A 26,997-nucleotide genomic window follows, 5' to 3' on the forward strand; every position below is an offset into this window, starting at 1 on the left:
CTTTCAAAGCCCATTCTTATGAATGGGCTTTGAAGCTAGTTACAAATATTTGGCTTTCTTACACTGGGAAACTTCAGCATATAAGCCACTGAAACAAGAACTGGAAAGTACACCTTTTCTGGCAACGTCTTTGTAATATCTCTCATGATTACTGAGAAATCATTAGGTGCCAGATTCTGCATGGCATATCAAGTGTTAAGAAATATATTGTGAGGTAAGGGTTTGTGTTTTTTTAAAGTGAAGCCCCAGTTTCTCAGGTACATTGTCAAATGTTTCCTATTCTATAAATACGTTTCCACACAGCAAGAAGTCTGAAACTGTTGCCCATGTCAGCAGACTCATTTGCTCTTTTCAGATGTTATTTCAGCCTGTGAAGTGGTACATCAGGATGTGCAGTTCCCATTCCGGGTTCACAGATGTTGATTTGAAGGCTTGAATATAATCTAGATGTGTATTTGGTTAATGGGGAGTTTCCCATGTAGCCAGGACCTCCATGTAAATGAAGATTCCCAGTGCCCAAAAAACCTCCTGCAAGTAAATGCTTGTATGCGTGTTACTGATGCTATGAACTTAGATAACATGTGAGACTAACTTGTGGTGGCATCTGGTGAAGTTAATCTTGAGCATAGTATTGTGCCGTTCAGCACCACAACTGCACAATAATCATTTGGCCATTGCTATGTGCAACTGCTTTTTCTCAGTTCAAAAATAGAATAATCCTATTTACTACAGAGGTAGTATAGTCATGGTCACTTGTGTTGTTAAATTAACTGATTTGTGTGAATCCTAAGATTTCCTGAAGTCCATTCCATTTTTCTCCCTGTACAGCCAGATGCATCCTTGAATAACCAGTACAGGACAGAACGCCTGGCCTATTTTTCTGTGCCTGTACGGTTAAGTGGCATCTGTTCAAGAAGTAATTTCAAACACTGATCACAAGATTATCTTGGTTCATAAGCAGACCTTTAAGGAACTCAAATACTCCTAAATAGAAACACAGAAATCTTAAACAGCATTTGTTTTCTTATTACGTGCTTTTTAATTTGGAAGTGGTGACAGATGAATGGCGGGATGGGGCTGCTGTGAGAAAATTGTCTAATTATGGAAGAAAATACTGTAATTATGCCAGTTGGACACATTTGAATTCAGTCAGATGCATCTGATGAGCAGTTCACCAAACAAATGGCTCCCTTTTTGTGACCTGAACTGGTGTGTGTATTTAATGCATGCTCATTCTCTTCAGAGCTTTAAGTCAACATGTGGCAATAGGATATAGGAACACTGGTTGCAATCCCTTCCTTCTCTATACATTTCAGTGGCATTTCATTGATTTCTTAGAGCTTGCTAGGACACTGCAAACCCATTTTATTCTCCAGGGCTTTTTATGTGATATAAACTGCAAGCATTTTGAGGGGAGAGGGAGGCATCATGGGTTTCTTCTACTGGTTATAAATGCTAATGTTTTAACTATGACACATAAACTGCATTGAGCCATGAAATCATGAAATAATTAAACTTGTATATTGCATGACTACCTCTGTTTTAAGAATGAATTTATGAATGTGGCTTTTAAGTTGTTTTCCCGATATTCTTAACTTTTCTCAAGCCCACCTGTAACAAGATAGCAAACTGTTTCCTTAATGATAAGTTAAGGGTTCGCCATTGTGCTCATTCAGGATTCTTATATAGCAAGCAGAGCAATGTTGTTAATGGTGGAACATCTTCTGTATTGCAGCTCTCCAGAATTGACTAATTTCATTTGTCTGGAAAAAATAGCTTCTTCCTTAAGCCCTTGAAAACCAGGACTGATTCTGCACTTTGTTTTTTTCCGGTGTGGATCCTGCTGAATCCATATCGATTTTGACTCGGTCTTCCTCTTTCCCCTCCCCTCCTTATTGAAATAGAAAAGTGTTCTGCATGAGGTTAGGGAGGCTCAGAAGGGGAGAGGGGATCCAAGCCCAGATGGAGCCTCTTTCTTTCTTTCTTTCTTTCTTTCTTTCTTTCTTTCTTTCTTTCTTTCTTTCTTTCTTTCTTTCTTTCTTTCTTTCTTCCTTCCTTCCTTCCTTCCTTCCTTCCTTCCTTCCTTCCTTCCTTCCTTCCTTCCTTCCTTCCTTCCTTCCTTCCTTCCTTCCTTCCTTCCTTCCTTCCTTCCTTCCTTCCTTCCTTCCTTCCTTCCTTCCTTCCTTCCTTCCTTCCTTCCTTCCTTCCTTCCCTTTTCTTTTCTTTTCTTTTCTTTTCTTTTCTTTTCTTGAAGGGGGGGGGAGAGGATTGAAGACAACAAAGGAGGGAGAAAAAGAACCACGAGTCAAACCTCTACCCACAGAAGTTACTGCTTCTGCAGCTTCTGCGGAGAGAAAATTCTCCTTTAAGAAAACCTTACAGCCTGGGCAGCCTTGGCCAATCAGGACTTCTCTACCACGGGAGTCAGCCCTGACCAATCAGGACTTCTCTACCATGGCAAACATGCTTTTTCAATCTGATTCTGAAAATATTGAGGGTTATTTCCACTCCTAAATATCATGGGGGAAAGGTAGGGTCACTCTGGATCAATCATGTTTGTTGCAGAGGGAAATTTTAAATCAGACAAAATTAAAATGGAAATCGCATTCTGTGTAGATGGCAGGGATTGAATTGACCTGGGATTGGAATAAAAGCTCTATGCAGCTTACACCCAGGTGTGTGTGGTTTGCATTAATTCTGTATTGGCACTGCAAAGTACCATCAAGTTACTGTTGATTTATGGCAACCCTGTAAGTTTTTCAAGAGACATTCAGAGGTAGCTTACCACTGCCTTCTGCTGCATCACAACCCTGGACTTTTTGGTGGTCTCCCATTCAAATAGTAACCAGAACTGATCCTTCTGACCTTCTGAGGTCTGACAAAATTGGAGTAGCTTGGGTCATCCAGCTTCACTATTTTGTATGAGTAAGTTTGCCTATGGTTCAATTAATTTGTATTTTTCAAGCAACCGCTTCCAATAGCTGAATCTGTATTTGCCTGAAGTTTTTAAGGCATTTCAGAGGTAGTATTCCACTTTTTAAAATCAATCAATCATTTAGTAAATTACTGAATAAAAGAACCTTATTGTTTCTGCAGATCAGCTGTATGTTTTAGCAGCAATGTGCGTTTATCTACTTGTGTCTGAAGTCCGATAATATTAATGCTTGCTTGTAATTAGTGCTCTTTGATTAAGTAAACATAAATTGATTATTTAGAGAAGCACTATCCTAAGCAGAATTAGTCTTCTAGGTCACTTGAGGTCAGTAGGCATAGAAGGTGCAATGTTGCTTAAGATGTCATTGTTAATGTGTCCTTTAATTTACAGTTTATAAGAATTGTTGGGCACATATCCAATAAGTACAAATCTTGTTTTAACCACTAGCACCCCAGCAAACTTAGTTCACTTCCAACTCTATCATACTTATTTTGTACATTCCGATCTTTGAGAATCAGTGTGGTGTAATGGTCGATAGTGTTGGACCAGTATATGAGAGGCATGGGTTCAAATCCCCCGTGGGAGCTCAATGGATGACCTTGGGACAGTCACTCTGTCTCAGCTTAATTTACACCCTAGGGCTGTGGTTTGAATAAAATGGAGGAGAAGAGAATAATGTAGGCCACTTTGGATTCCCATTGGGAAGAGAGTTTGGGTACATGTTAATTAAATAATAATATATTTAATATAGGGATAGTAATGCTGACCTTCCTTATAGGGCTGTTATAAGGATTAAAACAATATGTTTAGAGTGTTTTGGAAAATGCTGCTGCTGCTTGTTGGAATTCATGTAAGTACTGAGGTGTAACAATTTTGTCTAGTGGACTCAATCACCATCACCATAGTAATGCATCCTCATCCAGCCAACCAGAAACATCTGGAAATAACTGTTTGTCATTCAAGATCAATGCCTGTAAGAAGCTGGAATTTGCTTGCTTACTTTACTGAATATAATAGCAGTGAGTCTTATATGCTGGTGTTGTTTAACCGGTACCTTAGCCCTCTGACTTAATGAGGAGGTGAGGCCTTTGTCCTCTTCAGTTCCTGCCACAGTCTGGATAATGGAATGTGTGGGAGGGAAATCTGAATGTGTGCATATTGCAGATATGCCAAATGTTCAGACAGTTGGCTGGAAATTAGAACCAGATGTTGTATACCATGCTTTCTCTGTTCCTTGCTCAGAAGTGTCAGGCTTGACAATACCATCGTTCCATTAATGGCTTTAATTAGAACAGTAAAGAAATCATGGACCTAAGCAACTGTGACATTTGTTATCTCAGAATGTTTACAGATGTCTGTTGCTGAAAATTAACAAGATACTGAAAAATAATCAAAGGTGCTTTTTCTTTTGGGGAGAAGGGGTTCAATTCAGAACAGATGATATTAGATTCCTTGGAATATTTTCATACTGTGTAAATGGTGATTACTTTCACATGAAATGTGGGTAAATTAATATTTGAATTTACCTTTGACCAGTCTACTATGGAAAAAATGCAAAATATTTTATGAATAATCATTTCATTCATTGTACTTGTATAACATATAAAAACTGTACAATTTTTCCAGAATTTTGCTCTCCAGATATTGGCCAAACAGCTTCTTGGCTTCACTCACCCCTGGAGCTTTTTGGAAAGTTTTTAAGAGCCCACTTTTCTTAATTTTTTTTGTCAGAATGGCACAAAGGTTTTGTTAACAACCAATCAACATTTTTTTAAAAGAAGAAGAGTTGGTTCTTATATGCCGCTTTTCTGAAGGCAGTCTCAAAGCGGCTTACGATCGCCTTCCCTTTCCTCTCCCCACAATGGACACCCTGTGAGGTAGATGAGGCTGAGAGAGCCCTGATATTACTGCTTGGACAGAACAGCTTTATCAGTACAGTCCAAGGTCACCCAGCTGGCTACATGTGGAGAAGTGGGAAATCAAACCTGGCTCACCAGATTAGAAGTTGGCACGCCTAACAGAGTTAAATGGTAGTTGGGACAAGGAATCAAGGTTTGTTTTCCATTCAAATCAGATATTTGACAGTTAAAAGTTAGAAACATTTCTAACATTTAAAAACATTTTCATTCAAATCAGATATTTAATAGTTAAAAGTTAGAAACATTTCTTTAAGCTTTTCTTACTTCTTAATTTTTCTTAGCACTTGAGGGGCCATAGCCACTGTGTTTATTCAAAACAAATCTTATTTTTATCTTTGTGAATTCCTCTGAACTCTTCTGGCTTTTAGAAGACAGACACCCTTTAGAAGGCTAGTACCCCCTATTCTCCCTTCCTAAAAGTACTAGTATCCCTCTGACTTCTAAGATGTCTGAGGCAAACTTTCTTCCACACAAGTCTAAGGAAATCCCTACATCTGATTTCTCTTTTTTCATGGGGCACGGTTCCTCCTCTCCTCAGAAGTATTTTCCCCTCTCCTTTTGGCTTGAATTGAGAGTATCACCTCACTGTTCTAATTCCCTCTGCCAAATATCTATCCCAGATCTCCGGACACTGTTTAGATTAGCTTTCACCTAATAGACTCTTTAATGAAAAATTCTCATTAGAGCAGATGTTCAGCTATGCAGACAGGTTCTGTCAGTATGCCAACCAGAATCAGAATGCACACAGCTACAGTACCTATTCTCTCACTTGGAACTGCCTGTCACTCAAGCTCTCTCTGCCTAGTGAAGATTTAACCCTTTACTTACTTGTTGCTGTTTCTTCAGCACTTAGACATTTACCATTATATTGCTTCCTGTCACAGGTGGTCTTAGGATGCATACCAGCATATCAAAATATACTTTTATATTAGTAGGCAGTGATAATTCAAACCTTTTAGTATGTACTATCTATCCATGGTCATGTTCACATATCAGAATGATGTTTCTTGATCTCCTTGATGACTTGGTCTGCAATTTTCATTAAAACCAATGGGACTTTGGTATTGAGGCTGCTTTATAATTTTCCCTTTTTCACATTGTTACTGATTTTACATCTTTTCTACTTAAAACACTCAAAAGCTTCTAGTTGTTGAGTTTTTGAAAGAAAAAGTCAGGTTTATATCCAATGCAACCTCTGTACAAACAATTCTGCTGAGATTTTTAAAAAATAATAAATATGAACTCTTGTGTTACACTAGAGATCTGTTGTTAAACTTAGAATGGAGAGAGTGTGAGATCTGATCTAAACCGATCAGGAATAGTGTTGAGGGGAGAGAAGTGCAGTGCTTTAAACACCAAATGAGATCTGTGAAAACAGAATGGTATATTTATAGACAAATTGATTTTAGGGTGACCATAATGGAAGTAAAAGTAGTTTTTTCCCCTTGTGGTACCTTAGCTATACTGCAGTTTGTCTAGGGTGCCTTTGCTGTGGCATGCCATAATTTGGATTAAATGGATGGATTGCCATGGGAGATGAACTGTTGGGCCCCGCTAGGACCTATTTAATATACATTTGAAAAAGTTCAGTTTAACATAGGGTTGTCAGTTTTGAGTTGGAAAATATCTGGAGGCTTTGGGGTTGGAGGCAGGATTTGGGGGAGGGAGGAACCTCATTGGAGTATGGTGTTGTTGAGTCCCCCCTCGAAAGCAGCTATTTTCTCCAGGGGAATTGATCTCTGTCACCTGAAAATGAGCTATAATTCTAGGGGATCCCCACATTTCACCAGAGGACTGCATGAACTTTGGTTGGGTTTTTTTTTACCTAGCTGTTATCCATGTATCATGCCATGCCAGAATCCAGATCAAAATTAGAGATTCTTAAATTGATTTCAGTAGGATTATCCATGTTTAAATAAATGGAGGACTGTGGTTTAAATATACAATGATGTATCATAGTGCTTAAAAATTGGCTGTGGTGAGCTGTATGGTAGCTGGTGATTATATGAAATTATTTTACTCCATTATTGATTGTGAGGGACAATAGTGAAATCAGCATGCTTGATAACCAGTGTGATGTGATAATATAACTTGCAAGATGTTGTATTGTCACTGTGGTATAAAAGGCACAAACATGAAAGATTGGGCACAATAGAGAAATATGATTTTTATTATCTTGTATTTTTCCTTTTTTGCTGAATTTGCTAGTGCATTAGTTGAATCAAAAAGCCAAATTGCTGTTCTTTCTTCCATAGAAAATTATAGTTCTCTTGTTTTCTTTTAAACAGCAATGAAAACCTTGCATTGTATTGTCGGTTGAAGTATTCTTATCACTGATGGTTGCTTCATATATTTTATGGGTGATGCTTTTACTCAAGGCATTGTTTAAGAGCCAAACTATAAGTGACACTGAACTTGAGATTTTCCAGATGTTTCCCACTACCTGTTCAGCTGCAGTCTCATGTGCTACCATTTTCACGTCCCTTGAATACTAATTTTGCAATTCTACCATCAAGTGGTTGAAGAAACAATAGACAGAAAATGTATTGTAACCAGCTAAACACATGTATGTCTGATGTTCAGGTAATGACGTGGAAAGCACAGACACATGGAATGCTCCTGAGAAGATGAACAAATAAAGCTGCAGCTACATGTTAGTTGGGTAACATCCAATGGAATGTATGTACAATGGCACATGTTTTGGCTCTATGAATTTGCTTTGGGGAATCAGTCTACAAGGGTGGCCTCTTTAAAAATCTCTGCCAGTGGGAAGATTATACTGTATGGCCTACCATTTAGCCCACATATCTGCCCCCTTTTCCCACCCTGTTTCCCACCCGAACCCCAAAGTCACCTCAAACTGTTTTGAAAAGACTTGTGTTCATCTCAGAGCTTGGATGAATCCTTGTTTATTTTCCTAACACGATGATGACATTATTTCTGGTTCTGGAAGTTTTGATGCAATATAGGCATGATACTGATCAGGTACACCTTCACAATCTTCTGCCAGGTGTAAGTGTAATGCTGGCGATCCTAATCATAGATAGGATTGCCAACACAAAGCTAGCAACTGATGGTCAGTGGGAGCCAAAGAATTCTGACCAAAATGCTGGAATATTGCCAACAACATGCTGATGACACTTCCCACTATCAGGATGCTGGCAGTTCCTCCTCATTGTAATCCCATTTTCATTCCACTTTCTAGCTGAGGAGGGATAGGAAAATGGCAACTCTAGTGTTCTAAATTTTTCTACTTCATGTTACGGGCATAACTGGAACAAGTGTGAAAAAAGGGATGACAGACATGCATTTCTGGGCCCAGGCCTGCATATCTGTTGGATTTAAGTTTCATCCTGGATTACTGCCTGAATTTAAAAAAAACAAAACATGATATTTATTTGTATACTTGCCTCTAACCACTGTACCACACTGGCTGAAGTTGAAGAAATATACTATTATAGAGGGAAAGAATTATACTATTATTTATTCATGATATTTATATCCCTCTTCTCCAAATGGGTCTTGAGCCAGCTAACAATATATAAAGAACACCTAATATAAACAGTACAAAGGATACAATAAATTTTAAAAATATAAAATGATTTTGATAGTTTTTATAAAACTATTGAGCAGGGTAGAATGCATGGATGGTGAAGACACAGCTGAAGCATACCAGCTGCCTGGTGGATCACAATCACCCAATGGCTGCCTGAAAAAAAGCAACCTTACATGCCCTGCAGAACCTAGCATGTACCTAGCATGCAGAACCTAGCAGGCAGTGGGTTACTCAGGACAGGGGACACTACTGAGGCAGCCCTCGCCCTTGTTGACATAAGGTGGACAGTCTGTGGACCAGGGACCGTCAATAAATGTCAAGATATTGGAGAAGATGGGGCGGATCATGCCAGGAGGGGCAGACCTGAAGGTATTTCAGGCTTCTTTAAAATTAAGAACCAACACTTTGGATTGGCACAGCTTTTGTTACCAAGAGCACATATTTGTCCATGGAAAACAAAGACTGAAAGTACTCTTTTGTACTTACAGCATTTCTTTTTTTTCAGATAATTTCTGATGACTCTGTCTGTCATGACTTTACCACGCCTTTGGCCAAGATGTTATTTGGTTCCAAGCATAATGTAGTTCACAATTAAAGATTGTTTCCACTTAAGATTTTTTTTCTTTTTGACAATTTGTATAAAACAAAAATGTCAAGATTTTTCCAAATTCAATGTTATCTCAGTGTTTTTATAATTGAAACTTCTAGACAATGATAAAAAGCTAAATAAAAAAGTTATCTGTGAAGGTAGCACCTTTTGCAGCACTCTTGGAAGATCAAATGGATCTGCAAATGTAACAAAAAGTAAATGGTGTGTGGAGGAGACCATGAAAAAGCACACTAGAAAATAAAATAAGAACTGCACCAAGGGATGTGAAACAGGAAATATTATATGTGAGAGGATTTTTTTAAGTGCTTTCACAAACTGGGTGTAAAATATGCTAGTCATTTTGAAAAGTGAATCCACCTTAAAATAAAGGAACAGCAATGTTTTCTGTGCTTGCTGCTGTCCCTGAAAAATGGCATTCAATGATAGCTAGCATGATCTTTGAGACTGGACAAGACACATTCTAAGATATACCTGGTAACCCCTTTATCATTGGTCTATCTATGGTGTTAGTATTTAATACTAGGAGAGAACTGGACTTAATCTCTTAGAGGTTTAGTCTTATTCCAACTGGTATAGATCGTATAAGATGGGAGGTGACGTGTCCTTTGTTTGGCATTATGTAGGAAAACCCATTGTCTCAGATGATTAATGGTTATCTAAGTTTTTGGGAAGCATCAATTTGGTTTCCTGGTATAACTGCAACACGCAAAATTTTTTAAATGATTGTATAGCATATTTATATTCTACTCAACCTTCCATGAAATATGGTTGATGTAAAGAGGCTATTTCTCTGTATCTTCATAACTGTTCCTGTGAGGTAAGTGAACATGAGAGATGGTGACATTAGAAGTATGATAATCAAGGGGAAGGATAATTCAGCAGTACCTCAGGAGAATGCTACAAAAAAATATTATGTATGTGAATCCCAACTGCTTCAATCCAAGCTGAATATCCTCTGTGCTGATTTGACTCTGGTTCTTATGTCTGATACCTGCAAATCATAATATTTCTATCTAAATCTTACATACATGCACATATAACATCTAGTCCAATGGCCAGTCCTCCTTCATTGAGTTTCAAGTGTTGGACCAATATCATTTACTAGAAAAAAACTGGATAATATGTTGTAATTAGGGTTACCAATCTCCAGGTCAGCAGAGACAGGAACAGAGATCAGTTCACCTGAAGAAAATGGTTACTTTGAAAGGTAGACTCTAGGCATTGTACTCCATTGAAGTCCTTATCCATTGAAGCCCCAACCTCCTAACACTCCACTCCTGAAACCTTCAGGTATTTCCCAGCCCAGAGCTGGTAGCCCAAGTCTCACTTCTCATGCCCTCCATGCGATACTGTTGCCTCCAACTTTGGTGCTCATAGTTTTGACCAGCTGATCCGAAACTCCTACTATCTTGTATCTGTTTTCAGTAAAACTCACTTTGATGTTTTCTGTGATATTCCATTTCCTAAAAGCATGAGGAGTTTAAGTCTTAATTTGTAAAACAAACTTCCTGTGTGGTTACTGGGCATATATTTGAACATATTTAGCCACTATTAATAAATAAAGCAATTATTGACAAATGGATTTATCCCACGAGATCAATATTATTGACAAAACAGCTTCTGAGAAAGTCTTTAACATTTCCAGGACATGGTAACTCTATTGATATTTGACAAGCAAAACAAAACCATTGATTTTATAGAGGGCTAAGTAATTCTCTTAAAGTTAGCTTTAATCAATAGCAGATCAGAATTAGGAGCAAATATCATTAAGTTCAAGGCCATCCTGATTGATGACAATGGAACTAGCAAAGGGGAAGGTGGATACAATGGAAAGATTTTCCAGTATTTATATTTAATGCTGGCTGAGCAGAAATCTGAATTTGAATAATTTTCATTAAATCTGAACAAGGTTTCTTGAACAGAAATCTCAGTAACAAAAAGAAGCCAAAATATTTTTAAAAAGAGAAGTCAGAATATTTCAAGGTTTTTAAATTGTTTTGCCTTGCAGGGGGATATTGACCACCTAATGAGGACACTGACAACCATAATTTTGGCATAAAATATTTGGCCACAGCCTTTATTCAACATTGAGCGTGGCAAGCATGGGAAGAGAATCATGCCATCTTGTGGTTACCCTACCACAAGGAAGCCCACCACAGCCTGCCCCTCAACGGGTTGCCTTGGCTATCCAGCCCCAAAACCCGGACATAATGGCAGGCTGAAACAGGGGGGGAGGCACCATGGAGTGACCCCTCTGGGCACCAGCCTCTGTTGGGTTCTCCTGCCCCCCGGAAATGCTAGCCTTCAATCAGGCTCTGCATCCACACAGCCCTTTAAAGGGCCCCCCAAATCTAGGGGAGGACAGCGCGCAAGCTTGGCCTCCCCAAAATTGATCCTTCCCATGCTCCACTTCCGCCACTGAGCCCGAATAGGTATATACCTCTTCGAGCTCCCGCCACCGCTCAATTTTGCAGCCAATTCAAAATACCATGTTGGATCCCATGGAGCCAGATGTCCATGCCCCACTCCAACAAGTGCACCCCAAGTGCACCCCGTCACTCTTATAAAGGGCCCAGAACTGCAAATGCCATACCATGGGGCCCCCAATGAGTAATACACATCCCAATACAGCTAGATACCCAGGCTTTCGCTCCACCTGAGATCACAGAACTCTGGGCGACAGGTGAAAGGGTCATTCGCCACCAGGGACCATTCCTTGGTGATTGTCCACTGTGCCCAGTGGGGCTTCTTGTGAGACATAGCTTTTAGCAACATGGCATCCTAGCCACTCAGCCCAGACCATAACTGTCCCTTGAAGTTACCAGGGCCCAACACCATTGCCCCTGCCAATGCTGGCAAAGTGTCATATGGCAATTACTGCAACAATGTTTCCTGGTGCTCAGCTCAACGTTCACAACTATAGCTAAGCCAACGTCCCATGATGGTCAGCCAATGCTTTGAGTAATACGGACTCCCACTGTCACGCTTGAACAGGAAGTCTGCCATCGCAGCAATGTCCAGGAAGGCAGCTGCATCCAAACAATGTCCGAGCCAGGTGATGCCTTCAGACCCCCAAGTGGATCACTTCCAGGTCTTATAGCATGCCATTCCATCTGCCGCATGGTGCCATTCTCTGTAACCAGCATCAGGCACCCCCATTGACTGCCGCTCTGAAGGAAACCAAAAGGTTGTTACTGGAAAAGAGTTACATGAGCACCCTCGCACACTGATTGACACTGGCCACGGTCCCATGCTCACCCTGGGCCAGCTGCTCTCAGCCAATACCCCGCTCTGCATACTGCATACCCTGCAGGAGCCCTAGAGATGTTTCCCCTGAGCACCAAGTACCAGAACCCTATTGGGCTCTAGGCCCTACAGGTTGTGATCTGAGGGAAAACATTGTACTGCATGCCCTGGCAAAGCCCTTTAGTACTGTGCCACCCAACCTGGGCAGACCTCCCTTGGCCAATGCCCTGCTCTGCATCTACTGCATACCTTGCCAAAGCCCTGGACATGTTCCTCTTGAGCACTGAAGCCCAGCCCACCTTTGGTTCCCTAAGTCCTACAGGTTGCAGTCCGTGGTGACATTGTGAACCACCACTAATGTACATACACCTTCTGATCCACGGATGTCATACCGGGGTAACCCCATATGCCAGCATATTGAGACCTGACTGGATCTGCTAGTAGCCCAGCCATGAAACATCCTCCTGAACCTGCAATATGCTTAGTCTACAATGCACAAGCAGATGGGGCCCATGCCACTTTCCCAGGTTGGAGTCTATGCAGTCCCAAGACAGCTCCCTGAACTCATGCTGGCCATGTGACACTTCTCCCTAAACCACTTGTTTGTCCCAGCCCCAGACATAATTTAAGCAACCTCCCTGAAGGACAAAATTGGTCTCTCTAGTCAAAAGAGGCCCCATCACTCCTAGAACTGGAATCTGAGCAACCCCAGGCCCCCACGCTATGTGGGGAGTTGGTGAGGACAGGTGACAGGTTTGCAGCCACCTCCTCCCACAAGGCTGGCCTGGTCAGACAGTATCTCATATATCTGCAGACCTGGGCTGCAACGCAAAGCTCAGATGATCAATGAGGCCATCCAAACAGATCGGATGCATAGAAGTGAAGAGGTATGAGGGATTGATCTGCAGAACTTAATATGTAGTCTGCCCCTGCTCCCTCCAGCTGGAAACAGCATTAGCATCACGTGATGGGGAGCCAAATAACGCTGGCATGAATATGAAGCTAGGGAATTCCTGAATGGGATGAAGAGGCACCTGCATCAGAGTGATCTACCAGTTGTTGACACACCTGCAGTCTATCATAAGTGAGACTATATAACCAGATGAATGCTCCCTTAGAGCGTTGTACCTTACTATGTGGGTGCCTTAACTTCATTTCCTTGGCCAAAGATCTCCACCAGCTTCTAGGGTGCAGCACCTTGCATACCTTGTGTGGTCCTAAGCAGCCACTTCCTGTGCCAAGCACATTCCAGCTCAAGCCCTGGGAAGCTCTTGGCATTGCTCGCCCATCTACACCAACAGCACTTCCATACTGGACCTGCAATGAGACACACACCCCTCCAAGCCAGGCTGGCCCATTAACTTCAAATAACCTTGGATTGGCCGCCCTGCAAAACAAGACCAGGTGATGACTCTGACACCATTTGCAGAAGGCGTGTCTTGCCTGAAGCCAACAGGTGATGTCCGGCCACTACTGCAGGTTGACCCGGCCACCAGGGAGCCACCTCCCCTTTTGCAATGATATTCTCCCCTGGAGTAGCCTTTGGGTTGGTGCCCCCTGTAAACTGGCCCTTGTAGGGCCCATCATGCATCACAATGCCACTGGCTGAGGCCCACCAGTGGCATCCAATGATGCCCCAAGACCCAGAGTACATGGCACCCCCGTTCCCCCAATGCTGGCACCCACTGCCTGTCTGATGGGCATGTATTGCCTGGCGAAGACAACGGTGTAGCCCTGGCCAGTGGCCACCAGACACCAGTGGCCAGCTGAGGGCCACTGGGTGCTCCATTCCCCACCCATGGGGTGGGTGCCTTCCTACCCACCTGAGCCAGGGACCAGCAGCCAGGCCAGTGGACAGTGCTCACCATCTGCTGTCGAAGATGCCATTGTTCCCCATGGCTGTAAGTCCCCTCAGATTTCCCTGGAGACCTTCCGAGCTGGTGCACAGCAGCCTGCCTCAGCATGAGGCAAGGGGTTGGACTGGATGACCCCCAGAGTTCCCCGCCAACTCTGCGCTCCTGCAAACCAAGACCATTGCCTGAAGCAGGGGGCTGGACTAGACAACCCCGAGAGGTACTTGCCAACTCCTTGCTCATACAAACCAAGACTGCTGTCAGAAGCATGGGATTGGACTAGATGACCTTGAAAGGTACCTGCAGCTCTTTGCTCATACAAACCTTTATGCAAATAAAAGGTTACTGACTGACTGCTCATACAAACCGAGACTGCTACAGAAGCAGGGGGTTAGACTAAATGACCCTGGAGGTCCCTGCCAACTCTGCTTATGCGAACAGTGCCCATGGCGTACAGCATGGGGTTGGACTAGATGACCCAATGAGGTCTCTGCCAGCTACGTGCCCTTGCAAAAACTGTAGTTGGTTGTAGCTCCACTGTTGGATCCCAACCTTCCCCCCCCTTTTTTTTTTGGAAGAGGGCTGATCCCCACAAAAAGGCATTTTTGTAACCACTGGCTTGTCACGTCTCTTCTTCAAGTGGGCTCCACCTTAAGCCTCTCAGCAGTGCTCAAAGTATTGGCACATGCTTATATTGAATTCCCAACAGGTGCCCCACCCATCATTCCTATACATGGGCTTACATCTGTCTTGTTCTGTCCTCCTGACATATGGGCTCACTTTCATATTCTCGGTGTCATGGTCCTTTAAGTCCCACCTTGTCTGGATGTTGTTTGAAGATCACTTGCGAGCCTAATCATTATGCACCATGGCCTCTGCATCCCCAAAAAGTGCTTTGGCCTCCAAAACATTTGTTAAATGATTCTCCAAGTGCTAACTCCCTTCTGGGAGAGCATCAGCCACAAAGCGTAGAAAATCTGTTTACCCCCTTAACCAGTTAGTGAAGGAGTGATTGTTATATCCCACTGTAAAGTTGTTTTTGTTTTTAAATCCCCTTTGAACCCTATTTTTGGGACATCTCTGTCTGGTCACAACCTGTTAAATATGTCAACATAATACCCATCATGGGCCCTCTTGATTTCCTAGTAAGGTGAGTACCAGGTGGGTTTTCCCCAGATGCATAACCCAAAGGGGATTTCGTGGACTAACCCATCCCCGCCTTATCTTTATAATAAATATGCAAAGAATGCAGCTGATTCATCATCCAGATCAGATACACAAAACCAAAGAATCCTGATGCCAATAGGTCCCATCCTGTTGGCCTTCAGAGAAAAGGACTCACCCGAGGTACCGGCAGCCTGCCAGGCCCTGGAGTACTTTCCTCCATACATTATACTCTTATGCCCAGTTGTCTCTTGCTGCTCTGTTCCTCCCTGTTGAACATTCCTGGAGGAGCTAGGAATACTAACCGCACCTACACTGGCCTGTCCCTGATGTGCTGCTATAGCAATTGCTATAGGGTCAATGCCCATGTGTATAGTCTGCATACCTTGATGTGGAGCTGGCCAGCCCTGTCCATACCACCCAGTCATCGTAGGGCCAGGTTGCTGCCAGCTTCACCCAGGCATTGCCTCCTGGCCCATCCATGTCTGCAGTCCTACAGCATAACCTCAAGCTTGATAGTCAGCCAAGTGTTGGCCCACAGGCCCAGCAGACAAATCCTGATGGCCCCCTGGCCACAAAGGGGGTTGTTGGTATCCTGAACCCCATGGAGCCACAGGTGAGCAAGATGAGAAACTGCCAATTCCACAGTGGTTAGACGCACGAGAACCTAAACCACCTCTGACGGGCTTGGTTGTGCAAATCCTCTTAGAGGAAAACCATGGATGTTCCCTTCCCCATGGCTGGTGGTCCAGATGATCCCTGCCACCAAGATGGGCCCGCAGCAACCTGCCCCAGTCCTGCCCCAATTGTACAACTGCAGCCAGGATCTACTACACCCCCAAATGATGGGCCCGCATGTTGCAGAGTAAAAACACCCCCTGCATAATTGTTAGAAGGGGATGGGGGGCAGAAGCCTCACCTCTCCCACCTAGACCCCCCCTTCCTCTATCAAGGTGGATGATCCCACTGCCAGGCATCTTAATGCCCCCAGCATCCCATGAATTGCAGAGGAACCTGGTGCCACTGCATCATGAAATGTGCCTGTCCCATCACTTGCTCCCAAGGCCCTGGAACCAGCAGCTGCCACCAGCACAGCACAGTTCATGGGCAGTTGGGGCTTCCCCCCACTGGCATCCTTTTTCGGTGCCATGGTCACTTGTTCCTCTCTCCCTCACCTTCCTTTTCTGAAGGGGCGAACGCTCCTGCCAAAACAGCCTGTGAGAGGCTTAGTTGTTTGTTAGTCTAAAAAACAAATAAACAAACAATGCCCTGCAGCATATCTAGCATCCGTTTTCCCTCAAAAAGTAAAATGAAATAAAATTGCTGGGCTTCCCTGACATCGCGAGGCGGTTGGGCCAGGAAAAAGGCTCCTTCCACCAAGCGATGCGTCTTTGGGCGCCCTGAAGGGGGGGAAGAGGCCAAAGAATATCAGGCCATCCGTTTAACTGACGCCCAGTTCAGCCACACCCCCTGTTGCCATGCCAACACACATACTGCTCAGAGAATGCCGGGGCTGGGCAATCTCTCCAACCAGCCAGGTCCCTGTCGGTGTTCCTCCCCCGCAGCAGCAATGGCCCCCTTAGATAAGTCTTGTGGGCTTTTTTTTGCTGTGGTACAGGAAGACACCGTTGGCTTATGTATGCTGATAGTTCAGTTGTTCCTTTAAGCAGCTTTATGTGAACAGACCTCCACAAAATTTATGTCTGACTGTCTAATTATTCATTTATATTTTGATTTTTATACCGCTACTGTTACAGTGGTCTCACAGCGGTTCACACAAGATAAAAGAGTAAAAAAATACAATAAACCCCATAAAAACACCCCTTAACAACAACAAAAAAAAGACAGATGGCAAACTAACTCATTCTTACTAGTATCCCCCCCCCCCTTCAGCTGGAGGGTCAAGCCTTCTTCCACTGGGAACGAGGCGCCAGATCTAAAAGGCATCAAGGAAGGATTCCTCTGATAGGGCGCGATCCTCTATCCAGGCAGAGCCACCACCAAGGCCACTAACAATTAAACTCTAATTATTAGTATGTGAAGAGCCTCTTGTGGCGCAGAGTGGTAAGGCAGCCGTCTGAAAACTTTGCCCATAAGGCTGGGAGTTCAATCCCAGCAGCCGGCTCAAGGTTGACTCAGCCTTCCATCCTTCCGAGGTCGGTAAAATGAGTACCCAGCTTGCTGGGGGGTAAACGGTCATGACTGGGGAAGGCACTGGCAAACCACCCCGTATTGAGTCTGCCATGAAAACGCTGGAGGGCGTCACCCCAAGGGTCAGACATGACTCGGTGCTTGCACAGGGGATACCTTTACCTTTACCTTTATTAGTATGTGTCATAAAACCATTATATAATTGTTTTATAAAACAGGAAATTAAAACTTAATGCAGGAAGAAGGAATCACTGAGAGGAATACTAGACAAAACAAATAAGGCTTAACTTGCTGGTGGAAGAGGGAGGACAGATGATTAATCCTTGAGAGTGAGTTCCCAAATTTTGATGCTGCAACTGAGAAAGTGCTACCTGTTGAGGTACCTACCTCTTGAGCTGCTACCTGTCTGGTCTCAACTAGTGTTGATGGACCAAGAATGACTTTTTTAGCATCTTTTTGCTACTGAGATTAGTTGTTCATTGTCTCTGCCTCTTCATTGTGTATTGGTGTCATGCTCATGCAGTCGGTAACCATGATTGCACCTGCTCTGCCACTACTGCTCTCAGAACATGAGGATGAGGAAGAGGTGGGGCAGGATGGTGAGGCACTGTAGGAATATCAAAGCCCTAATGGGGATGTGCAGCCCCGTCCCAGCAAGATAGAAACCATGCCCTCTGCACCAGCATTGCACCAGTCAGAGGCAACACCTCTCCCCAACCCAGAGAATTCCCCAGAGACAATTCAGGTGGGCGACTTACCAGCTCACCGCCAAAGAGCTGGCTCAGGGCGCTCTGTCAAAATAGATGGGGCGCAGTTGTGGCTGCTTCAGTGGACAAAGATTGGGTCCCCAGGTGCAACCAATTAACCCCTTAATCAGGCTACGTGTAGACGAGGCAGAAATAGCTCCTCAGCGTGGGTACAACCTGTGTGCAAGCACTCCCATTGCCTTGTCTCCAGATCCTAACCCGTCCTTGTTTCAGCGAAGCTCTGCCTGCCTGATCTCTGGTTTCCTGACTTCTTCTAGGTAACACTGTGTGTGAACGAGACCTTGGGGTACTTGTGGATTGTAAACTAAACATGAGCAGGCAGTGTGATGCAGCGGTAAAAAAGGCAAATGCCATTTTGGGCTGTATCAACAGGGGCATCACATCAAAATCACAAGATGTCATAATCCCATTGTATACGGCACTGGTCAGACCACACCTGGAGTACTGTGTGCAGTTCTGGAGGCCTCACTTCAAGAAGGACTTAGATAAAATTGAAAGGGTACAGAGGAGAGCGACGAAGATGATCTGGGGCCAAGGGACCAAGCCCTATGAAGATAGGTTGAGGGACTTGGGAATGTTCAGCCTGGAGAAAAGGAGGTTGAGAGGGGACATGATAGCCCTCTTTAAGTATTTGAAAGGTTGTCACTTGGAGGAGGGCAGGATGCTGTTCCCATTGGCTGCAGAGGAGAGGACATGTAGTAATGGGTTTAAACTACAAGTACAATGATATAGGCTAGATATCAGGAAAAAATTTTCAGTCAGAGTAGTTAAGCATTGGAATAGGCTGCCTAAGGAGGTGGTGAGCTCCCCCTCACTGGCAGTCTTCAAGCAAAGGTTGGATACACACTTTTCTTAGATGCTTTAGGAGTTTTAGGGCTGATCCTGCGTCGAGCAGGGGGTTGGACTAGATGGCCTGTATGTCCGCTTCCAACTCTATGATTCTATGATTCTATTGACTATGAATGGGCTGTGATGTCAAATGCCACTACTGCACAAAAATAAAACTACTGATGCTGCTTACTTTGAGCAAATAATCAAGGTGACCAGTGGAAGTCTTCTGCCAGAAGCTTATTAATCAAAGTACTTCAAAATTCTCAGCAACTCTGATTTTGACATACTCTCTATATTCTAAGATTTGTTTTCAGGGTCAAAAATGTGTTCAAACAACTTGGGGTCAGTCTGTCTCTACTGTTAGGCGTTCATCAGTCACATCTCCTTATTAGCAGAATGAAAAAACTTAGACGCTCACTTTAAAATGAATTCATGTGGCTTCTGATTTGTGTTGAAAGAAAAATGAGCAACTTGAACTATAATAAGAAGTTGGCGGAGATTCTTGCACACCTGCTCACTGCTTATACTACTGCCATCCCAATGTCTTTCAACACAAGTATGGGAAATGGCACGTACAACCTCTAGGGTTTTCAGATTATGAATGTGACTAATTGTACATACTGTTTCCTATTAGTAGAATTACTATCATATAAAATACTTGTAATTATCATTTATTGCTCTATTTGGCTCCTAATTCAGCTGTTAGCTGATTATTATCCTAGTAAAATGGAATTCTGCCAAGCTGATGTTTTGTATGCATTCTGTTCTAACAATAAAGAGTAGCAGTGCACATACTGAAGAACAATATTTTGTTATTTACATGTTCAGCCAAAGATTGATATTATGCTCTCAGTGCCATTTGCTGTTCCGGCTTTGTTGTTCCGGCTCACATGCAGGAGCGGAAATCTGAGGTGGACAAGGCTCACCGGGCCAAATGCTCCCCCATGCAGGAGCAGTAAGAGGTGGGGCAACCTGTCATGGCTCAAACTCTAGCCTGCAATCCAATGTGGAGCCTCCGATGCGGAAATGGTCACAAAGACGCTTCCTCATATGCCACTCGTCATATACCACTCATATATGAGAAATAGTATATTCAGGTGGGTTCCCATGCTGGTCTGAAGCAGCAGAACAAAACAGAGTCCAGTGGCACCTTTAAGACCAACTAAGTTTTATTCAAGTGACAAGCTTTTGTGTGCAAGCACACTTCTTCAGGTATCTTTATATTTATATCTGAAGTGTGCTTGCACATGACAGTTTATATCTTGAATGAGAAGTACTGTTACTGTGAACACATCCCCATTGGAACCAGTGTCATTAACTCCTCTGATGGAGGTGATTCCTTAATATTTATTTATTTATTTATTTATTTATTTATTTATTTATTTATTTATTTATTTATTTATTTATTTATTTATTTATATCCCGCCACTCCCCAAGGGCTCGTGGCGGTTTACGATTCATTAAAACCCCAATAAAATCCCATAACAATAAAACAATCTCACATAAAACCAACAATCAATAAGAGGATCTGGTGGAAAAAACTCGTTCCAATTTAGCCCACCTAATACCATCACTAAGGGGGGAAGAGGGGGGAAGGGAGAGGGCGCTGATGGAATACGCTACCACCGCTTCTATGGCTTCTATGGGGGGGGAATCGATCCACCTGGCCACTCAGCCTCACCCATAGACCTGGCAGAAGAGCTCCGTTTTGCAGGCCCTGCGGTAAGCCAAAAGCTTAAGAGTTCATTTTTCCAGGAACACAGCTGTAGCATTGAAGGAGATATTATTCCACATATTTCTCTCCAATTTTCTCTACTCTTGGTACTGGTGAATTTCTATCATGCAAATTAAATTTCCCCATCCTATCTAATATGAATGTTTCTTTACCATTTATTGTATTATATTTTATTGGAATCAATCCAATTAAATTGCTTTCATATGTTCTTGTGGGCAGAATTTTGGGTGACCTCTATTTCCAAGGCAGGCATCAAAGCTTTTAAATTGGTCACTGTGACTAAATTACATTTTCAGCAGAAGTTACAACTTTTGACTGGTACTGGAGCCAGTGTTTTGTAGAAAATCAGCAACCATCTTTCACCATGAAGTCTTTGTCTTTTAAAAGGTATTGTGGGGAGAGGGGCTGAAATGCTAAGTGACTTGATATTTATGTATGTTATTTGTGCTGAAGTATCCTACATAGTATTTGCAAAACGATTAATTTGGTTGTCATTGTAAATTTCATTATGAAAAAAATAATTTATTTGATTTGTGAAACCACTGTATACATTTCAGCACAAGCCACGGGCACAGTATGTAACATCTTTAACCACTCCTGCGGAGCGGATAAAATAAAGCAGTAAGGGCCCCGAGGGCGGGCCCTGTCCGGGATGATGAAAGGTGCCAATTGGCTCCTTCCCCCGGACTGATGAATTGGGAGGCGCTTTGCGCCTCCCAACCTGCTCACCCCCCCAACATCAGCCGCCTTCAGCCAACCGCTGCCATTACTAGCCTGCCCCCGGACAAGACTGAGGGCCTCGGCCAGCAGGCGACGAGAAGGGGAGGGCCGCCAGACCTCGCTCTTTGCCGGCCCCAAAGCCGCCTCCTCGGCTGACAGCGGCCGGCAAAGAGGCTTCAGGATGGGAACGAGGAGCTGCCTCCTTGGGGGGGGAGCTGCACCCAAGAGGCTTCGAGGCACGGGAAGAGCCAGGGCCGCTGCGTCTCTGACGCGCCGGCCCTGCCTCTTTCCCGGCCCCATAACCCACCCCAACGAGCCCCATGTGCTCTGCCGAGCGCGTCTAGTTGGGGGGCCCAAAGGCTTTGCGGGGGCCGGCCGCCCACACCACTCGAAGCCTCCCACCACCCCATATGAGGCCCCGGGAAGCCTTCACCCCATGAAGGATTCCCCAGGGACCGGCCCTACCGCCCACGCCCGCGCACCAACCCCGGAGCCTCCGGCTGCGGCGCAGCAAGCCCCGGGAAGCCTTAGCCCTGCGATCTACTTGTAATCTACTTGTAATACCAGAAGTTATGCTTCAATGTTCTGTTGCAACCAATATAGCCAGACATGGACATAACTTTGTTGTGCAGGAGGTTGATAACCATAAGTCTGTCATTCTCAATCAGAGCAACTTAGTGTCTATCTGTCAATAATTGCTTATTCTGCCCCACATATCCCTTGTTGGTGGAGTTGAGCACTTGCAGTACATTTGTATGCAGAGTTATATTTCTAAACCCATACATGCCACTTACAGGGTTGGCCATGAACTGACTCAAGAACTAAAATGTGTGAACTTTGGCTGTTTTTTTAAAATTAAAAAAATATTTAAAATTGAATCATATATACTGAAATGCATACATGCATATCAAAAGACATACAACTAATATCCAAAGTCCAAGACCCCCCCAAAAAAGCTATTTATAAAACATGCACCAAATACTCACTCCAACAAAATGAACATCCATCAAGCACTTAAAAGAAAAAAGGGAAACTGTTTCAACAATAATATTATAATAACAACAATAACAATAATAATAATATTATAATAATAATATAATAACAATAATAAACCCTCTATGATGATGACCACTCAACAATCCAAATGTTATGACCACTCTCCCTCTACATCAGCCTGTTTCAGACTTCCCAAGTAAACCTCTCATTCTGGAACATGTCTGGTTCCATGTTTCATCTAACTTTACCATATCTTTATTCTTAAAATATGTTAAATTAATTAATAAGAAAGGCTCATGGATGTTGTTAAACCATGTAACCATGTCTGGGGATTTCTTTCCAGTATCTGGCAAAATTAAGTCTTACTAGAGAGTTGCTCTGATTGTATTTTTGGAAAATAATTCAATAATTTCTGGGATCTGGGGTATCCTTATTTGATATATTTGGAATTACTTTGTCCCAATATAAAAGGGTAGTAGGATATTTCCACCACATGTGGAAAAAGTCAGCTCTCTCTTTGTCACAATACCAGCAGCTGTTTTCTTTGTCCTTTAATCTGTACATTTTTTGTAATCTATAAGGTAAAAGATGCCACATTTATATAATTTTACCAGGTTTTCTATGAGTGGTAAATTTATTCCCTTAGAAAAAGGTTTAGTCCCTTAGAAAATCCATTTTAGTTCATTTAGGACATTCCCTAATTTCCTCCTTCCACCTGATCTGAAAGTTCGTTATGATTCATGGCATGGCCAAACCAACTTTTAGGAGCCAAATGAAATGGTTCAGGAAGTGAGGATCATGATGCAGTAGAAAAGTCCCCACGCATTTTCCGAGTTCATACCAATCCGTAGTTAATGGATTTAAAATGATATCACTCTGCTTAGGAGCACATTGTTAGTTCTCAACATTTTAAATAGATGGTCACATTTGTGTTGCAGCAGGAAATTGCCTAGCCTCCTGTTTTCCATTGATCACTAGCTTTCCTATCTCTCTCATCCAGTGTGTTTTAGGAATTTTGAATGCCATCATCACCAAAGTATGCCTCTGCCAACAGGCAATCAGATGCAATCTGCTGCTTTGATGATCAGCATCCAGATTCAAACAGGCAGTCTGTGGCAATTAAATGGTGCACAGTGATGTGCAAAGGTGTTCTGCGTCTGGGCAAAAACAACTTGGTCCTATTCCAAACAGATGTGTATCAAAGAAGTATAAAGGCCTTTATAATTTCCCCATTACATTCTGTTTGATAAATCTGCAGAATTATGAAAGCAGATATTTTATATTAAAGTGATTGTTGAGAATATATTATGGATTCTTGTATTGTTTCTTTAAAAGTTTTATAAATAAGCATGACTTAGTGATGTCTTAATAACATAAGGGACAAGCTTTCTAAAATTTTTGAGGCACAAGTTCAACTGGCTGGTAACAGGCATATTTTGGAAACTGGATGATGTTTGTCATGGTTTGCAGTGATGTAACTGTTCATTTGTATTAGTAATATTCAGTTGTGCGCTGTGTGAAAATAGCTTTCTCTGAAATCCTGCTGTGTTTAAATGGCTACCCTCTAGCCGCATGTTTGCTAGACGAAGATTGTTTCAGAAGTGATTAAATGAAGGATGAGGCTTTCATGAGTGTGGCCAAATAGAAAGCAGAATATGTTGATTGAGAAATACATTATGATATTAACTAATTAAAATATGAAACAGAAATATTCTGTAAATTAATATAGCTATAATAGCTAATCCAAATAGAAGAATTAAGTGCAGTCAACACTTAATGTATCATGTTTGAATACATTGGTTTTATCTATATGGCTAAGAATATTAGATGGGGGGAAAGAAAGTGAAGAGGAGAGGGAGAGAGTAAGTGACAAGATGTTAAAATATCTGCAGAGTAACACAAATCTTTCCACCAGACATGTTTTGAAAGACTTAGTTGCTTCTGAATACAGAGTTATGGCTTCTGTTTGCTCGGCATTCTGTTCTCTCTCTGGTATACCTATTTGGAACAAAGACATACTTTTTTTTCTATTCAGGGATAAAGGCAGGCAGCTCTGTAGAAGGGGAATGGTAGGGGCAAATGCTTCAAGAAGGACATAGATAAAATTGAAAGGGTACAGAGGAGAGTGACAAGGATGATCTGGGGCCAACCTATGAAGATAGGTTGAGGGACTTGGGAATGTTCAGCCTGGAGAAAAGGAGGTTTAGAGGGGACATGATAGCCCTCTTTAAGTATTTGAAAGGTTGTCATTTGAAGGAGGGCAGGATGCTGTTCCCATTGGCTGCAGAGGAAAGGACACACAGTAATGGGTTTAAACTACAAGTACAATGATATAGGTTAGATATCAGGAAAAAGTTTTTCACAGTCAGAGTAGTTCAGCAGTGGAATAGGCTGCCTAAGGAGGTGCTGAGCTCCCCCTCACTGACAGTCTTCAAGCAAAGGTTGGATACACACTTTTCTTGGATGCTTTAGGATGCTTTGGGCCAATCCTGCGTTGAGCAGGGGGTTGCACTAGATGGCCTGTATGGCCCCCTCCAACTCTATGATTCTATGATTCTGTGATTCTATACATGCCCTCCTCCACTGCAATAGGTATCAGAAAAATAGAGGCATACAGTTTGGTCCTCCCCTAGGACAAATAAGCAATGTTGGGAGGGTTCTGAGAATAGAGGCAAACATTGTAACTGAAAAGTTGACCAAACTAAGGTGGATTCCTGTTTGTTTTATTTATTGAAGTGATTTCTAGGTTTCCACTTCAAAGTACTGCTTGAGGCAGCATATAATTAAAATAAGAAGAACAAACCATTAAAACAGTGGTACAACCTCTGTTGAAGTAACTAACTCAGGATGTGCAAATCTTTCCACCAGACATGTTTTGAAAGACTTAGTTGCTTCTGAATACAGAGTTATGGCTTCTGTTTGCTCGGCATTCTGTTCTCTCTCTGGTATACCTATTTGGAACAAAGACATACTTTTTTTCTATTCAGGGATAAAGTCGGGCAGCTCTGTAGAAGGGGAATGGTAGGGGCAAATGCTTCAAGAAGGACATAGATAAAATTGTGATCACAGTGATCTATACCTTAGTTATATCAAGGTTGGATTATTGTGATGCACTGTGGTTGGGGCTATCCTTGAAGAGAGTTTGCAGCTAGCACAGAATGCTGCCTCTAGTCTGCTGCTTGCAGCCAGTTTCCAAGATCATTTGATCCCTATATTACAGCAATTACTCTGGCTTCCAGTCCACTCCCAAGCTGAATTAAAGCTGTTGGTTTGACCTTTAAAGCCTTACATGGCTTGATGCAGAGATATCCAAAAGATCATCTTTACCCATATATTTCTCCCCAAGATTCCAGGGAGAGGACCTCTTGACTGTCCCATCAACCAAAGAAGCTCATCTGGTGGGTACATGGCAGCCCCAAGGTTATGAAACAATTTCCCCAGGATGGTGCAACTTACATCCTAATTCGTTATCTTTAGGGGGCAGCTGAAGACAGTTTTATTTATGATAGCATTTGATTAGTTTTTTTTCTGCTTATTGGCATTTTAAATTTTTGAACAACTGTTTTTATGAATGTTGTTAGCTGCCTTGAGTCCCTATAAGGTAAAAATTGGCGGATGGATGGATGGATGGATGGATGGATGGATGGATGGATGGATGGATGGATGGATGGATGGATGGGTGTGTGGATAGGCAGACAGACAGACAAGGTATGGGTTGGATGAGAGGTTACTTCCTCTTACCATTTAGAAACAGACTTTGAAAATGTTCTTCCTCATATGAATGGATCATTGTTGTTCATGGGAGATGAAAAATGGATCATGAAATACTGTCCATGAAATAGTACTCTCTAGTCATAGCTGAAATGGTTTTCAAGGCAAGAGACAAACAGAGATGGTTTACCATTGCCTGTGCCTGTGCAGCAACCCTGAACCTCCTTGTCCCATCCAAGTGCTAAAGGAGGCTGACTCTGCTTAGCTTTTGAGCTCTGATGACACTGTACATGTTAATTTACCACTTTCATTCTTTCCCCTTATGGATGAAAGTAGAATAGCTGTATGTTATTTAAGCACTTTAGACACCGCCTTTCTTCTACGGAAAGTAAGATAGCATACATAATGTGTTCCCAAGAGGTTTCTCCTTCCAGATATGGGTCAGTCCTACTTAGCTTCAGCATCACGTACCTTCAGAACACCATCTGAAACCTTTGTCAGAGAACTGATGCTCTTAATAGTAATCTAATTTTAGAATGAGATATGTAAACTACATATCGGAAAGAATTGGATGATATTAAAGGATGGTGATTAAAGTATTGGAAGACGCTATAGTTTGTTTTTATTTCAAGTAAAGCTTAGAAAAATATTCTCTAATATTGCACTTTTTCTAGTTTTCTTTGTTCTGAAAGATGTGACTTTGTTAGCACAGAATCATTTAAATAAATCTGCCCAACAGATGTATCCTCAGGTGCAAGGGTAGCTGAGGATTTGGAATTCTTCAAAGGTCTTGTATTTCATTC

The 26,997-nt window shown here is 42.6% G+C and overlaps 1 protein-coding gene across 2 annotated transcripts in view; it reads left to right on the forward strand.

The window, feature by feature from the left end:
- The window catches only part of IMMP2L (inner mitochondrial membrane peptidase subunit 2), a 591,726-nt gene that overhangs the window by 431,051 nt on the left and 133,678 nt on the right, over positions 1–26,997 (forward strand). The window lies entirely within an intron of this gene.

The sequence above is a fragment of the Paroedura picta genome, chromosome 5, assembly GCF_049243985.1.
Source record: "Paroedura picta isolate Pp20150507F chromosome 5, Ppicta_v3.0, whole genome shotgun sequence".
Taxonomy (NCBI): domain Eukaryota; kingdom Metazoa; phylum Chordata; class Lepidosauria; order Squamata; family Gekkonidae; genus Paroedura; species Paroedura picta.